Here is a 16,434-nt window from a genome sequence, read left to right on the forward strand (position 1 = left end):
GCGCTAGACCTCCGAATATTTAAACAGATAACCTGTAAAAATGTTTAAAGTGTCGCCTATGGAGTTTTTTAAGTACAATTTTAAAGTGTAATATGTCCGGTATCTACGCCGCATAATATCTTATATTTTAGCAAAAAAAAATGGGTTATATACACTTTGTTTTTGGCATTAAAATTCATTACCACTTTAAGACCAGGCTTTTTCTGGCACTTTGTTTACCAATTTAAAATCCGTATTTTTTGCTAGACAATTACTCATAACCCTCAAACATACATTTTTGCTTAGCAGAGATCCTAGGAAATAAAATGGCGATTGTTGCAATTTATGTCACATGGTATTTGGGCAGCGGGTTTTGCAAGCGCATTTTTTTTGGGGGGGGGGGGGGGAACATACGCTATAATGGATTTAAAAAAAAAAAAAAATATCGAATACAGGTTTGGAAGCTTGGGAACATCCAGCCTGTCCATACATGGTTCGAAATGCGGCCAAGATTTGGTCGGCCTTAGCCTCTCAGTCGGGAGGAAAGAAAGAAAAAGCACAAAAACAAACAAAAAATAACCCCACCAAAACAGCAAATTAAACAAACATAATGGAGGGAGAGCAGAGGTATCATTTTCTGAGTAACAGATAATCATTAAGGCAGGGATCCTCAAACTATGGCCCTCCAGCTGTTGCAAAACTACACATCCCATGAGGCATTGTAAAACTCTAACAGTCACAGACATGACGGGAATTGTAGTTGCGTTAAGGCTATACAAACAACAGGGTACCAAAACCTCCTGCACTCCCAACCTTCGGCTCTGGGTGTCTATTCACACAAAGCAACTCTGCCTCGCCACCTCTGTCACCTGATTGGCTCCCTGGCTATGACTGAGAAGCAGGAGCCAATGGCTCCCACTGCTGCCAAAAGCCAATCAGGAGTGCGAGTCCCTGGAGAGACAAGGCTCTTGTGGATCGAGAAGGCTCAGGTAAATATTAGGGTGGGCAGGGTGGGCTGCTGCACACAAAATGTTTTTACATTCATGCATTTTTACCTTCTAGCTTTACATCAACTTTAAAGCTGAGTTCCTCCCAGATTTTAAATTTTTTTTTTTTTTATAAATGTAATCTGTTCTATTACACTAGTTAAAATGTATTAATACAGGTCAACATAATCGCCATTCAAATTCCATTTTATAAATCGTACTTGATGGAAATTTCTGCTCTGCAGGGCGCTCTAATCTCTACCGTGGGCATGTGAACCCCACTAGCAGTCTCTTCCCGGGATATGGTGGTGCTGGATATGGATGCACCTCCCGATCTCACGCATGCACCCTATACACATGTGCTATACACAAATGCAAGTCTTCAGGGATGCTCACCGACTCCAGGGAAATGACACAAATCTCCCAGGAGCACAGGCGCCGCGGGATATGACGTAAATTGCCACGGCCGGGAAGATTACAAGGGACCCCATGCAACAGTGCTTACAGAGTAAAAAAAACGAAATAGTTTTTTGCTAAATGTCAAATGTTGTTGTTTGTGGAGAGAGCTGACAATTCTTGTAAAGTTCGTATTATGGGTGGAACTCCACTTTAAGCCAGAGAGACTTGAATCCTGTAAGGGAATCTACCATTCTAATTCCCTCAGATGCGCAGCATTAAAACGTTGTAGCTGTTGATACTGCCATGCATTCAGCTCGCTAACAGACATCTTCAAACATGTCAGGGATTTACACGAAAAAACAAAAAAACATAACAGGAGGAGGGGAGATATAGATGGGGACAAAGTTTCCTGTTTGTTAAGGATTTCCCAGAGTTCCATAGTATGAGAACTATATAATTCACAAGATTTCAATATAAAACATGGGACCCACCAGGAATGGGCTCAGTCACTGTCTGTCATCAGTTTTTCAAGCATTACCCACACTTTTTGGTCATCATGGTCTCTCCAGCTAAATATTCTGGTCATGACTACTGCTCTAGAACGTTTTTTCAAATTCGGGAGACCTAGTCCACTCAAACTTTAGCCCCTTAAGAATTTGTTATGCTAATCTGGGTTTAGCATTTTACTACACAAATATTGTAAAAACCTGCTGAATAATAAAAAAATAAAAAAATAAAAAGAAGAAGGTCTTTGGAAATGCCATCTGCAGGTGGAATAAAACCTTCAACACATTTATTTTCAGAATATTAAAGAGAAGTACAGCCAAAGCTGTACTGTGCAGTTTTCTTGACCAGATCTGATGTCACAGAGCTGGTCCAGGCTCAGGAAAGATCGCGACCATATGCCTGGATCGGCACAGCGGGCAGCTGAGAGCCTGAGCAGGCCCACCCCTTCCACAGTCCAGCGCTCCAGTGAGCTCTGAGAACTGAGCGAGCAGCAGCGCTTGGTTGCTCGGTTCTCAGTGTTGGACTCTGGCGGGGGACAGATGCAGCTAGGCAAGTATAATTCTACAAAAAAATAAAAATGTAATTGACATACTTAATTTTGTCCAGCCACTTTAAGATGGCTTTATCCCAATCTTGCAGGTCCCTCTATCTTCTGAAGCAAAAAGGGACATCATTTTGAATATACAGTCTTGTTAAATCTCTGGTTTCAATGTTTTGAGTAACCCACTAGTATGTAAATCAAAAGCTCTTGACTTTACCATTTCAAAAGGTAATAATGTCATGAACTCCACCTTGTTAAAACAAAAAACAAACACTTAGTATTCACTGAAATAGATGCAAGGCGTTCTGCGAATGGATGCAGTGCCCAGAAAAGCTGTGATCAGTCTGTAGAGAGGAAGCTACTTGGCATAGGACCCAAGAGATTGCAGTAACCACTGTAGCAGCACTGATTATTACAGACCTGGCCAAAAGTTTTGAGAATGACACAAATATTAAATGAATTTACACCTAAATCAATCATTTATAGGATCCTCCAGAACTTCAAAGAGAGAGGTTCAATTGTTTGCACCAGGAATGTCTCCTACAGTTGATTCAGCTGTGGGATTGGGGCACCACCAGTGCAGAGCTTGCTCAGGAATGGTAGCAGGCAGGTGTGGGTACATCTGCACGCAGAGCGAGGCGAAGACTTTTGGAGAATTGCCTGGTGTCAGGGCAGCAAAGAAGCCACTTCTCTCCAGGAAAAACCATCAGGGAAAGACTGATATTCCAAGAGCAACTTCTCCCAACCACCCAATAACAGTTTGGTGACGAAAAATGCCTTTTCCACCACGTTGGAGCACCTTGCCAGAATTTGTGATCAATCCTCAAGAGGCAGGTGAACAAAAAAAAAAACCCACAACCTGACAAACTCCATCAGTCACTGCCATCAGTCAGGATGTGGCCCAGAATTTGTATTAACAGCATGCCAGGGCGAATTGCAGAGGTCTTGAAAAAGAAGGATCAACGCTGCAAATATTGACTCTTTGCATAAACTTAATGTAATTGTCAATAAAAGCCTTTGACACTTATGAAATGCTTGTAATTATACTTCAGTATACATTGTGACATCTGACAAAAAGATCTAAAAACACTGAAGCAGCAGACTGCGTGAAAATTAAGCGAAGGCTGTACAGCGATTTTCAGCTTCCATGGCAATCACTCAAATGTAAATAAGCAATGCACACCTGGAGTTCAGCTTAAAGGATAAGTTCACCTTTTAACAAAAAAATAAAATGCACATTTTTTTTTTGTTGCAGGTTTGCGATCTCCCAGCGCCGGGGCCACAAAAGATATATATGCTGGCTGCCTTGGAGGGGACAGGGAGAAGGCGGGACGAGTGCCGCACACGCACACACACACACACACACACACACACACACACACAGGAGAATTTCCTGTTTACTCGGCAGCCTCTGTAATAGGAAGTCCCGTCTCCTGTGCTGCCATTGGACGACTGTTCTGTCCATCATAGGAGGCGGGACTTTGTATTAAAGAGGCTTCCGAGAAAACAAGAGGTTTATTTCTGTATGTATTCTTTTGGCGCTCATCCCGCCCCTCTCCCTGTCCCCGCCAAGGCTGCAGATGGATGGGCATCAGTCAGGCTGCACTGATGGCAATGGGGGGGGGGCTGCATTCCTGGCAATTGGGGGGCTGCATATGGGCACTGACCCCTATTTTGCTTCACAGTTCTTTATTTAAAATTAAAGTGTTTTTTTCCTGAAACTCCCCTCTTAAAAGTGAAAGTGTGTGTTATACGCCAATAAATCCAAATCACACACCCAAGCTCATCTCTTTACTCAGACACAGCCACAAAGGCAAGAGAATTCTTGTTGGTCACACTTACACTGAATTTTGATGCTTCAAAGAATGTCAGGAAAAATGGTCAGCCCTCACGCATGTTCACTTCATCAAATCTGGCCCTCTGAGAAAAGTTTGGACACCCCTACTCTAAAGCATTGATCAGCAGATCGTCTGTGCCATGCAGGTCTCCTCCAGACCTGTTAGTATATCTGTGTGCCCGTACATCGTACGAGCAAGCAGATACAATCTGACAAAAAGTCAATGAACTACTACAGCACTGCAAAGGCTTTGGGGACCTGTAGTTTTCCCATTCACAGAGGACTGTGTGATTTCAATCGTTTTTTTAAATTGTGGCTATGGCACACCATGCCGCCCATAGTGTCGGTGGTAAAAGCGACTGTCGGATTTGCTGTACATTTCGGCTGCTAGAATGCTGCTTTTACCCCCGCTAGCGGCTGAGAAAGGGTTAAAACAGCCCGCAATATGCCGCAATAGTGGCATTTTGCCGACGGTATTGCAGCGCTGCCCCATTGATTTCAATGGGGAGCAGGGGTGGAGGAGCGGTAAACAAACCTCTCCAAAGAAGCTGCTGGCAGGACTTTTCCTGACGTCCTGCCAGCGCACCGCTCCAGTGTGAAAGGCTTTCACACTGGAGACAACGGAGCAGCAGTGTAAGGGCGGATTGCAGGCGCCATTTCTAATGCTGTAGCTCCTGCAAAACGCCCTCGGTGTGAAAGGGGTCTTAAAGAGGGCAAGGAGCCTTTCATTTGGAGATCTTGCCTGTGCATTCCTGACCCCACACCTCATTAACAGCCTTATAGGAGCCTTACTGGCAAATACAGAGAGTGTGAGGACTAGGGATGAGCTCAGGTGTGTTCGCAGGGAACACGTGCAGAGCCCGACAGGAAGTCAGTGCAGCGCTGCGCTAATCACAGGCAGTGAGACATTGCCCGATCTCTGCAGCCACACATCAGGACAATGTCTCACTGCCTGTGATTAGCACAGCGCTGCACCGACTTCCTGGCGGGCTCTGCACGTGTTCCATGCGAACACGCCTGAGCTCATCCCTAGTAAGGACAAGAGTCAGTTTGATGTCTAGATGGCAGTCCTGTACTTCCATTGCTAGTTCAAAAAGGTTTATTTTTCTTTTGCACCCCAGTTGGGAAATCACCTACTACTTAAAGCGGAGCTCCACTCAAAGGGGTAATTCAGCTTGTTTGCACTCTCCCTCCCCTGCCACATTACGATCCGAGCCAGAAGTGGGAGGGGATACCTGTTAAAACCAGGTACTCCCCCTCCCCCCCCCCCTGCATTTGAAAGTATTCAAAAAACGTCAAGATCAGCATTTTTGAATACTTTCTATTTTTTTTAAATGGCACCTTGAACGAAGCATCAGCCAGCCAGCGGACGTGCCGGCCAGTGGGACAGGAAAGCTTCCCTCCCACTGCTTGTAATAACAGCCGACCGTCCGCTCTAAAGAACAGTACTGGTGTGATGCAAGCAGCTGCATGCATCGCACCAGTAGAACCCCTTGAAGCAATATCAGGTACGTTTGTGACCGATACTTAAAAAAAATATATAGAAAAAAAAAGGGAAATATCAGCCCTGCCAATAATCAATCGGTCAGTCCCTAGTAGGATTGTGTGTGTGTATGTGTAATATATTATATATATATATATATATATATATATATATATATATATATATATATATATATACACACACATACATACAAATCCGAAAGAGACCTTAAGCACAAAGCTAGACAAATTTTAAGGACTAGGTAGACAATGCTTTTTGTAAATTACAGCTGGTGTCTTTTTGAAGTCATTAAAACTGGCTCCTAAGACAGCTCATAAAAGGAGTATGGTTTTTCATTCAACAAGCGGGTTTAATGGAGAAAAAAAAAAAAAAAAAACTCCACTTGATTCCCCCCACCCTCGCATTCAAGGTGGATGAGGGAATCCTCCATGTTGAGTCATTGTATTCTGACAGTGGGGAGACTTCCTCACTGTCACAATAAACTGATCAGAGCTGCAGGCTATAGCTAGCAGAGCTGATCGAGCAGCTAAAAGCCAGCAGGGTAGTTGGTTGAACAGAAGTCAGTTGGTAGATTGACCTCTGGTCAACCACAGTAGCCACACATGGATCAAAATAAAAAAAATAAAAAAACAATTACAAAAGCTGGCTCCTGGATTGGACCAATTTGATACCAAATTCCATATTAAAGCAGTAATAAAGTTCTATTTGCAACTTTTACTTACAGATCAGCTTATAATAAAGCTTACCTGTAGGTAATGCCGTCCATTGAGAGTGCTGTGCCATGGCTTCAACAAAGCTCTAAAAGGGCTTTATCAAAGCTTGCTGTTCACCCGGCTCTTACACAAGCTGAGGTCTGTGTGAAAAAGGGCTTAGAGAAGCTGCACGACCCTATGGTGCATCAGGATACACAAAACATCAGAAAGAGACATCTGTATAGTAACTATTGACCTTCATGTAAATGTAAAGCACTGCAATTTTTTACTAGATTTCAGTTGACAAAAACTACCCTAGAGAAGTATACCCAACCCATGCCCTTATATTGTAAAATAACCATCATCAATTACAAATATAGTTTTTTTCTTGAGCAGGGGTCCCCAAGCTTTAGAGGAAAAAAAAAAAAAAAAACACAACATTCTGCTGCCCTTTAAAAAAGGGACCCAACTTGGGCTAGTGGGTGTAAAATAAAAAAAATACCCGATATCAGTAGTTGTAAAGGTTAGCAAGAGTAAAAATTTACCATCTTGGTGTCAGTGGGGGGAATGGCGCGCCCCATCACTGGTGTCAGTGGGGGGAATGGCGCGCCCCATCACTGGTGTCAGTGGGGGGAATGGCGCGCCCCATCACTGGTGTCAGTGGGGGGAATGGCGCGCCCCATCACTGGTGTCAGTGGGGGGAATGGCGCGCCCCATCACTGGTGTCAGTGGGGGGAATGGCGCGCCCCATCACTGGTGTCAGTGGGGGGAATGGCGCGCCCCATCACTGGTGTCAGTGGGAGGAATGGCGCGCCCCATCACTGGTGTCAGTGGGAGGAATGGCGCGCCCCATCACTGGTGTCAGTGGGAGGAATGGCGCGCCCCATCACTGGTGTCAGTGGGAGGAATGGCGCGCCCCATCACTGGTGTCAGTGGGAGGAATGGCGCGCCCCATCACTGGTGTCAGTGGGAGGAATGGCGCGCCCCATCACTGGTGTCAGTGGGAGGAATGGCGCGCCCCATCACTGGTGTCAGTGGGAGGAATGGCGCGCCCCATCACTGGTGTCAGTGGGAGGAATGGCGCGCCCCATCACTGGTGTCAGTGGGAGGAATGGCGCGCCCCATCACTGGTGTCAGTGGGAGGAATGGCGCGCCCCATCACTGGTGTCAGTGGGAGGAATGGCGCGTCCCATCACTGGTGTCAGTGGGAGGAATGGCGCGTCCCATCACTGGTGTCAGTGGGAGGAATGGCGCGTCCCATCACTGGTGTCAGTGGGAAGAATTGTGCCCCTTCAGTAATGTCAGTGAGAGGACATTTCCACTTAGATGTGCCTCATCCTTGGTAGTGGGAACAGTAACCCCATGATTTGCTAAAGGTAAACAAAAAGTCACATTAACTCCATAGTTTGGGTACCACTGTGTTAGATATCCAATTTACAATAGATCAGCGATAATTATGGGGACGATTTACTAAAATTGCAGAGTGCAAAATCTGGTGATCTGCATAGAAACCAATCAGCTTCGGGGCTTTATTGTCAAAGCTTAATTGAACAAGCTGAGGTTAGAAGTTGATTGGCTACCAGACACAGCTGCACCAGATGTTGCACTCTCCAGTTTTAGTAAATCAACCCCAATGTCACTCCACACAGTGCTGTGCACATCAATCACTGATCACAATTTCCACTGGAAATAATGAGTACACATTTTAGCAATGCAACAGTCATCACCAATATTGAGGGGTCTGATTATGGTTACTGCTGAAGTCAACAGAGGCCAACACTTGTAACTAAACTAATATCACTATTTTCACCCACAAAAAAAACTCAAAAAAGATAAAACACTAAAGTAACTGGGCAGCAAATTTCTAATAAATAAAAAATATACAATTAGTGAATCACTTTTCTAAACCATACCACTACATTATAAAACACATTATCACTTTAATGATCTTTTAAAAGGCTAGAAAGCATCTAAGACAATGATGTCATCAGGGGCACTAAAAGAACTTGTCAAACAGGATGAATGCAAAACAAAGAAACAATGTAACAAAAAGCTTATTTGTAAACTTCCACAGTTCTTGCCACAGGCAGTGAAAGCTTTAAATCGATAAGATGTAATTGTGGATACATCTATTAAAAGAAAAAAAAAAAAAAAAAAAAAAAAGGAAGACAACAACAACAACAGCCCTAATAATGACATCACGCGTGGTCTTCCGATTACACCTATGCATCATGTAAAGCATTCAAGATGCAACCAAAACATGCTACTGGCAAGAAAAACACCACATTGGTGAAAGCACAGCACTACATTCCAGCTTGCATTAGGTGGGGCTAGAAAGTAACTAAGGATAAAGACAATGAGAATGATTTTCTTTGTTATTAAATGTAAGTATGTGGTGCCACCAACCTTTTTCTAAGCTCCTTCCGCTGCCTTTGCAGGCCTCCCCCCTCCTCCCCTCCAATAACATTTACAGTAACAAGCACACATCCAGGCTGTGTTTGTCAGGAGAGGATAGTGGAGATCTGCAGCACTGCACCACTCAAGATACAAACATTGAAATAAATAGAAAGCAGAAGAGAGGCAGGAAACATTCCCAGCCAAGTAACTGGTAACCTCGGCACTGACAATTACATCACAATCCTCATTAATAAAAACAAGTAAAAAAAAAAAAGAAAATACTTCAACATTCGAAGGCTCACAGATCTGGCTTCATTGGGGACACCTCAAACAGAAAAATTAACCACCAAAAGTGACATAACAGAGGCTGTGCAGCAATCTGCTGCATCTTAGAACATTCTGCTTCCATAGGATTTTCACAAGACCTTCTGCTACAAGAAGTATCATCGGGGTGTACAGAGCTACAGCAATACACAACTATGGGAGGACCTCCGCTGGAGTCAACACTGGCCCAGAGCTCTGCTGGAGGACCTCCAAGTGTCAGATTCTGCCTGTCACCCCCAAACAAAACCCAGCAAAATCGAAACATCTCACAACTTGTCAAAATATAAAATACTTTTATCCTAAAGATGCAATGATGATTGAATATAACTCGAGACACACACTGACAGGACCAGCACAATGCTCAGCTGGATGGTCTGTGGAGTACACGACACCCAAGTTTGCTCCTCCTCTGTGACACCAACAATCCAGTGGTATCAGTGGAGGAAGGTACAGGAGAACACGGCAGGTCATACCAGTGTGACAACCCAATGGCCAGTTTAGACATGGAGTTCTCAATGCTGACTCAATCCAGGAATGCACTGACACTGGGGGGGGGGGGGGGGGGTTCACTGCAGGCAGCACTGGAAGGTCACCTTACAAGGTGTCACTGACCACGGCATCCAGGGTTACCTTACAAGGTGCCACTGACCACAGCACCGGGGATCATATTACAAGGTGTCACCACCCATAGCACTGGGGGACTGGGGGGGTCACATTACAAGGTGTCACCGCCCACAGCACTGGGGGACTGGGGGGGGGGGGGACACCTTACAAGGTGTTAGGGGTCACACAGCACGGGGGGGGTCACATTACAAGGTGTCACTGCCCGCAGCACTGGAGGTCACATTACAAGGTGTCACCGCCCACAGCACTGAGGAGGGGGGTCACCTTACAAGGTGTCACCGCCCACAGCACCTGAGGTCGCCTTACAAGGTGTCACTGCCCAAAGCACCGGGGGGGTCACCTTACAAAGGTGTCACTGCCCACAGCACCGGGGGGAGGTCACCTTACAAGGTGTCACATCCCACAGCACCGGGGGGGGGGGTCACATTACAAGGAGTCATCTAATTTACCACAGCACCTGAGGGAGCCATACAAGGTGTCACTGCCCAGAGCACTGAATGGTCACTCTAGGTGGGGCCAGTGTCACTGACCACAGTAACAATGTCAGTCTGCGCCAGGGTCATTACCAGCATCACTCTGAAGAGCACAGGTATCACCCTACATAGAAACTTCATTACTGCTCATAGCCTGGTGTCACTTCTACACAAAACTGCTAGTGGCCCAGCGTCACTCTACAAAGCACCAGTTTCACCACACAAGGTGTCACTAACAAGGAACTGGTGTCGCCTCACATGATGTCACTCTCACCCAGCACCTGATTATCTTCACAAAGCATCTGCGTCACCTCCCATGGTGTGACTCTTACAAAGAATCAGTGTCACCATATATGATGTCACTTAACATGGCAACCACACAGCAGCAATGCCACTGCACCTGGTGTCACTTTTACATAGCCCCAAAGTCTTCACATGGCACAGGTGTCACTCAACAAAGCATCTGTATCATCGCTCTTGGTGTCACTTCACACAGCATCAATGTCACTGCACATGATGTCACTCTTACACAACACTGGTGTCACATCACAAGGGACAGGTGTCACTCTTACACAGCACCAGTGTCACTCCATATAGGGTCAGTCTTACAGGAGCAATAGCATCATCGCACACAGTGTTACCAGACATGGTGTCATGCCACGTGCAGCCACTATAACACAACGCTCACGTCACATAGGAGAGGTGTCACCACACATAGCACTGGCGTCACTCTTACATGGGGACACTCTTACATGACACTGGTGTCACTCCACATGGGTCACTCTTACATGACACTGGTAACATGACACTGGTGTCACTCTTACATGACACTGGTGACATGACACTGGTGTCACTCTTACATGACACTGGTGACATGACACTGGTGTCACTCTTACATGACACTGGTGACATGACACTGGTGTCACTCTTACATGACACTGGTGACATGACACTGGTGTCACTCTTACATGGATCACTCTTACATGACACTGGTGTCACTCTTACATGACACACTGGTGTCACTCCACACAGGGGTCACTCTTAAGTGACACACTGGTGTCACTCCACACAGGGGTCACTCTTAAGTGACACACTGGTGTCACTCCACACAGGGGGTCACTCTTAAGTGACACACTGGTGTCACTCCACACAGGGGGTCACTCTTAAGTGACACACTGGTGTCACTCCACACAGGGGGTCACTCTTAAGTGACACACTGGTGTCACTCCACACGGGGTCACTCTTACGTGACACACCGGTGTCACTCTACATGGGACAGGTGTCACCACGCAGGATGTGTATATGGTGGCCCTGTAGACAATGACACCAGTGGCCCAGTGTCAGTGCTCTGAGTATAGGTAGACAGCTCTCCTGCCCCCCACACTCACCCTTCTCCCCTGGGAAGCAGCTGAGTGAGATGCCATGGGCTCCTGAAGGGTCCATGACCTCCCCCTGAGGGGCCCGGCCCCGCTCTGTCACAGCGGAAAACTGACAAGCTGTGAGTGTCCGGGGAAGGAGGCCTCGGCCCCCGCCTCATGTTTACCCCGCACCAGGAAAGGGCCAGGCCCGCTCTCCTCCCCTCTCCTCCTCACTATCCACTCTCCTCAGGCCCGGCGGAGCGGGCTGGCTTACCTTCCTAGCAGCAGAGCTCCGGAGCGGCCTCGGACAGATTCCCAAAACCCGAGCTGGGGAGGGGCGGCAAGAGGGCGCTGCGAGCACCGGAAACAAAGGCCGGCCCGGGGCAAGGTGGGCGGGGACACGAGGGGGAGGAGCCGCAGCTCGTAGCGATCTGCAGAGGTGACCGTTCCGTCTCCGCCCCCTCCTCCTCCTGGTGTGGGGAGATGGGCGGGGCCAAGATGGCGCCGCGCTGGGAACGGGGAGAGTCGCCGGGAGCGGCACTTCCAGCGCTACGCCTGAGGACCGCCCTCTGACCCGCCCCTGGCAGGGGGACTCCTCTGTCAGCCCCGGGCTCCTTCCTCTGTACATCGGGCACATGTGATTGAAGCGCCGCACACTTCCATCTAACTAATGCGGATTGGAACATCCTCTGATTATGATCGAGGACACACAACGATTTTATGTACGATCCCAAGGCCCTATTCTCACCTGTGCGTTCCCAAAACAGCGCTACAAACACGTCGTGCTTGAGGTGCCCATAAGGCTGTGATCACATCCGAACAGGTTCGGAAATGCACAAAAAGCGCGCTTTCAGTGCCATTATTTTCCCAGGTAACAGCCGTGTGACAAAACGCAGGAGATCACCGCCAAAAAGAGGCGCCGGACCTTCTTTGACACATTTGTCATGCGTAGGGTAAAAAAAAACAAAAGTGCTACAAAAACGTGACGCGTCCCACAGGTGTGAATGGCGCCTTGATGTCAGATCATCTGAAGATGGGAGCGGTCACTCAGTGAGCCTCATGGTGGCCATACGCGTTTCAATTTTATTATCCAATTGATCTGAGATCCAATCAAAACAATCTGCAAAATCTCGAATAGCTAGAATTTCCAATCGATTTAGACTCAATTGAATTCAATCTAACTGAGCTGATCAGCCAGAGTGGAAAATTACTGATTGATCGGCAGAACTGAGATACTTTGTTCATGAATACAATCATATTTTGATCAATCAGATTATGAGATGACACCTTGGAAGCAGAGATGCAACGAAAGACTTACAATTGTACGTTACAATCATATCTTAAAGTGGGGCTCCATCCAAAATGGGAAGCTCTGCTTGTTTGCCTCCCTCCCTGTCCGCTGCCACGTTTGGCACCTTTCGGGGGGGGGGGGGGGAGCTGGAAGTTTCCCCCCCTCCTCCTTCCCCCGCCACCGCCGGGCCATTCACAGAGCACTTTGCGCAGTAGGGAACAAACTTCACTACCAGTTTCCCTTACCCAAGATGGCGGCACCAGCGCCCGAGAGCCGACTTAAGAATCGGCTTGGGTGAGGACACCACAAGATCCCTGGACAGGTCAGTGGCTAATAGTAAAGTTCAGCGGCTACAGTATATGTAGCTGCTCTCTTTTATTTTTTCTTGGGGGGGGGGGGGTCTGGAGCTCAACTTTAAAGTGGTTGTAAACCCTTACAACACACTTTGACCTACAGGTAAGCCTAGATTAAGGCTTACCTGTAGATCCAAGAAATATCTCCTAAACCTATACGGTTTAGGAGATATTTGCCCGAAGACAGGTACCGCTGTCTACGGCGAATGCGCCTTAGACAGCGGCACGCAGGCGCACTGACCGCGTCATTTTCAACGACGGAGCTGCCGCGTGTGTCGGCTCCCGTGCACATGCGTCATCGCAGCTTTGCCGAATGACAGCGGCGGAGCTGCGAGACCCCACCGAGAAGATGCGCCGGACTACAGGGGACGGGGGACTTCGCTGGCTCCTGTGTCGGGTAAGTGACACATAATGGACTACTATGCGATGCATAGTAGTCCATTATGCTTTGCCTTTGCAGGGAATGAAAGAGGAAGTAAACCCATCAGGGTTTACTTCCTCTTTAACCACTTCAATACTGGGCACTTTCACCCCCTTCCTACCCAGGACAATATTCAGGTTTCAGCGCTGTTGCACTTTAAATGACAATATCACAGCCATGCAACACTGTACCCAAATGACAATTTTTTTCACACAAATAGAGCTTTTTTTTGGTGGTATTTAATCACGACTGTATTTTTTTTTTTGCCAAATAAACAAAAAAAAGACCGAAAATTATGGGAAAAAAATGCATTTTTCTCCAGTCATCTTCCAGGATGGCACACCTGAGAGATGACTGGTCCACCTGACAGGAAACACAATCAACAACAAGTTTAAAAGTTCCCACCCCTCCCTCAGACCCTCAGTTCTTGATTGTGTTTCCCACAGTATGGCAGCGAAACCAAGTTTCTCCGTTTTATTATGTTTTTTTGAAGGGTCTGGGACCCTTTTTTTCTACGGAATTGTTTTCCCTGGGACTCAGGCAGACAGGGTCTGTGACAGTCTCGGGCGACCTTCAGGGGCCGCCTGGGGGAAAGTTTTTCCAGGAAAACCATTTTTCAGCCTCACGGGACAGGGGAGTTGTCCTAGTAGTGCCGCTCCCCATTTGTGCTGTTGCCTTGCCTGAGAACGCCGGGTTCTTTGGTGGAGTGCGGTGAGCTGCATCTTTTTTCCCTAGGCAGCGGTGTTGAACGCGGATGGCGCGCGTTCCAGCACTACTGCGCATGTCCGGAAGTTCGCCGGAGCGCCGCGTCACTTCCGGCCATCGAGCTTCCGGAATGGCGGTGGAGATCTCTCTGATGCAGTGATGTCTGGATGCAGGCGTGCATTCCAGCATCACTGCGCATGACCGGAAGTCCGGCGGGAGCGCCCCAACGTCATTTCCAGGCGACGGACCTCCAAAAGATGGCGCCAGTTAGCAGTCATATAACGGCAGAGGGTGCAGTGGAAAGCACCCAGGCAGCGCTGCTGGCGAGACTCTTTGTTTTAGAGCTACAATTGCAGCATCTCCAAGGCAAACAGGGGGAACGCTCAAGACAGCGCCTGGTCCAACGATCCTGCAGGGCAACTAAATCGCTATGGAGGTGGAAGGTCCGTCTGAGCAAACAGCCATTGAGGTCGCCACGGGGTGACTGATCCAGCTGTGTTTTGTAGGGGCTGGGTACTCTGAGGCAGACCCCCCCCCCCTGCCCCTTTAGGACATGGGTAGCTAATTGTCTATTTTTACTGTTTCCAGGGACTGAAGGCTCTGCCCAGGGGTCAGCCAGTAGGTCTAAAGGAAAAGCTACTTCTAAGTTCAGGCATTATGGTTATTGTAATTCTAAACTAGCACAAGACCACAGCAAGCCCTTTTGCAATAAATGCATCTTTAAGCTCGCAGGCAAGGAGACCGCTCAGGTAGTGAAGGAGTGTCGGGCCTTGCAGTCAGAAATGCTAGCTACCCTCCAGTCTTTCCAAACTACACTAGAGAAGGGTTCGGGATGAAGGCCCATCTGGTAGAAAGACCCCTCGCTCACAGGACAACTTTTCCACGTCCTACACGGAAAGTTCCCAGGGCCAGGTCTCCTTGTTGTCTGAGGTGGAGGAGGGTCAGGTCCCAGAATATAGTACTGGTGAGGAAGATTCGGACCAGGATAGCCAGGGGGAGGCTAAGCCTGGGGACTTTTGTTCTCGGCGGAGGACATGGAAGGCCTATTAAAGGCCATTTACGCCTCAGAAGATATACAGGTCCCCTCTGCTCAGGTTTCAGCACAGGATAGGGTGTATAGAGGCCTAGAAAGGTTACAGGCCAGAACCTTTCCTGTCCACCAGTCTCTGAAGGATATAATCCTCGGAGAATGGAAGGAACCTGAACGTAAACTTCTCAGACTAAAAGCTTGGAAGAGAAGGTGCCCCTTTAAGGATGAGGAGGAGGAAAAAATTTTTAAAACCCCCCGTTTGGATGCAGCCCTAGCACAGGTGTCTAAGAGGTCTGATTTGTCCTTCGAAGACTCTGGAAGCATTCAGGACCAGATGGATAAAAAGTCTGAGACCTTACTCAAGAGGGCTTGGGAGGCGAATGCGGCGGCGATGGCGCCTGCTCTAGCCTCCGCCTGTGTAGCCAGAAGTGCAGACGCCTGGCTTGGCAGGTTGATGGATCACGTCTCACGTAGTAAGGAAACTAAAGGAATTGTAGACTTGCTGGAGGTAATCAGCAAAGCTGTAGCGTATGTGGCAGATGCAGCGGTGGAGACTGTCAGAACCACAGCTAAGTCAGCAGCACTTCTAAACTCCGCAAGGAGGGCCCTATGGGTAAAAACCTGGGATGGAGATTTCACTTCCAAATCTTGCTTATGTGGCATTCCCTTTGAGGGTTCCCTGTTGTTTGGTTCAGGTCTAGATCAGGTCCTGTCCTGGTCTACTGAGAGAGGAAAGAAGTTCCCTGTGAAACCCAAGAGGGAAAGGGGCAAGAGATTTTTTCGTGGCCCCCACTCAAAGACTCATCATAAGAGGAAAAGTGACCAGAGGAAGAAGTGGAATCTCGGAAAGGGAAAGGAAAAAAGTGCAATCCTTTTTTCCTGTTCCGGAGCTTCTCAGAAGGAAGCCAAATTACGCCACCGTAAAGGTAGGCGCAAGGCTCTGCGGGTTCCTTCCCCAGTGGGAAAAGGTTACGCAGAGTCCATATATTTTAAGCCCCTTAAAGGAGGGGTAC

The 16,434-nt window shown here is 47.7% G+C and overlaps 1 protein-coding gene across 1 annotated transcript in view; it reads right to left on the reverse strand.

The window, feature by feature from the left end:
• TAOK1 (TAO kinase 1) overlaps positions 1–12,015 on the reverse strand; it is a 141,732-nt gene extending 129,717 nt beyond the window's left edge. Inside the window, exon 1 of the mRNA XM_077480362.1 lies at positions 11,896–12,015. The gene's annotated coding sequence lies outside the window, so the exon portion shown is untranslated. The remainder of the gene's footprint in view (positions 1–11,895) is intronic.
• Positions 12,016–16,434: the final 4,419 nt, after the last annotated feature.

The sequence above is a fragment of the Lithobates pipiens genome, unplaced genomic scaffold, assembly GCF_037356315.1.
Source record: "Lithobates pipiens isolate NorthernLeopardFrog02 unplaced genomic scaffold, aLitPip1_a1.2 Scaffold_16, whole genome shotgun sequence".
In the NCBI taxonomy this organism is placed as follows: domain Eukaryota; kingdom Metazoa; phylum Chordata; class Amphibia; order Anura; family Ranidae; genus Lithobates; species Lithobates pipiens.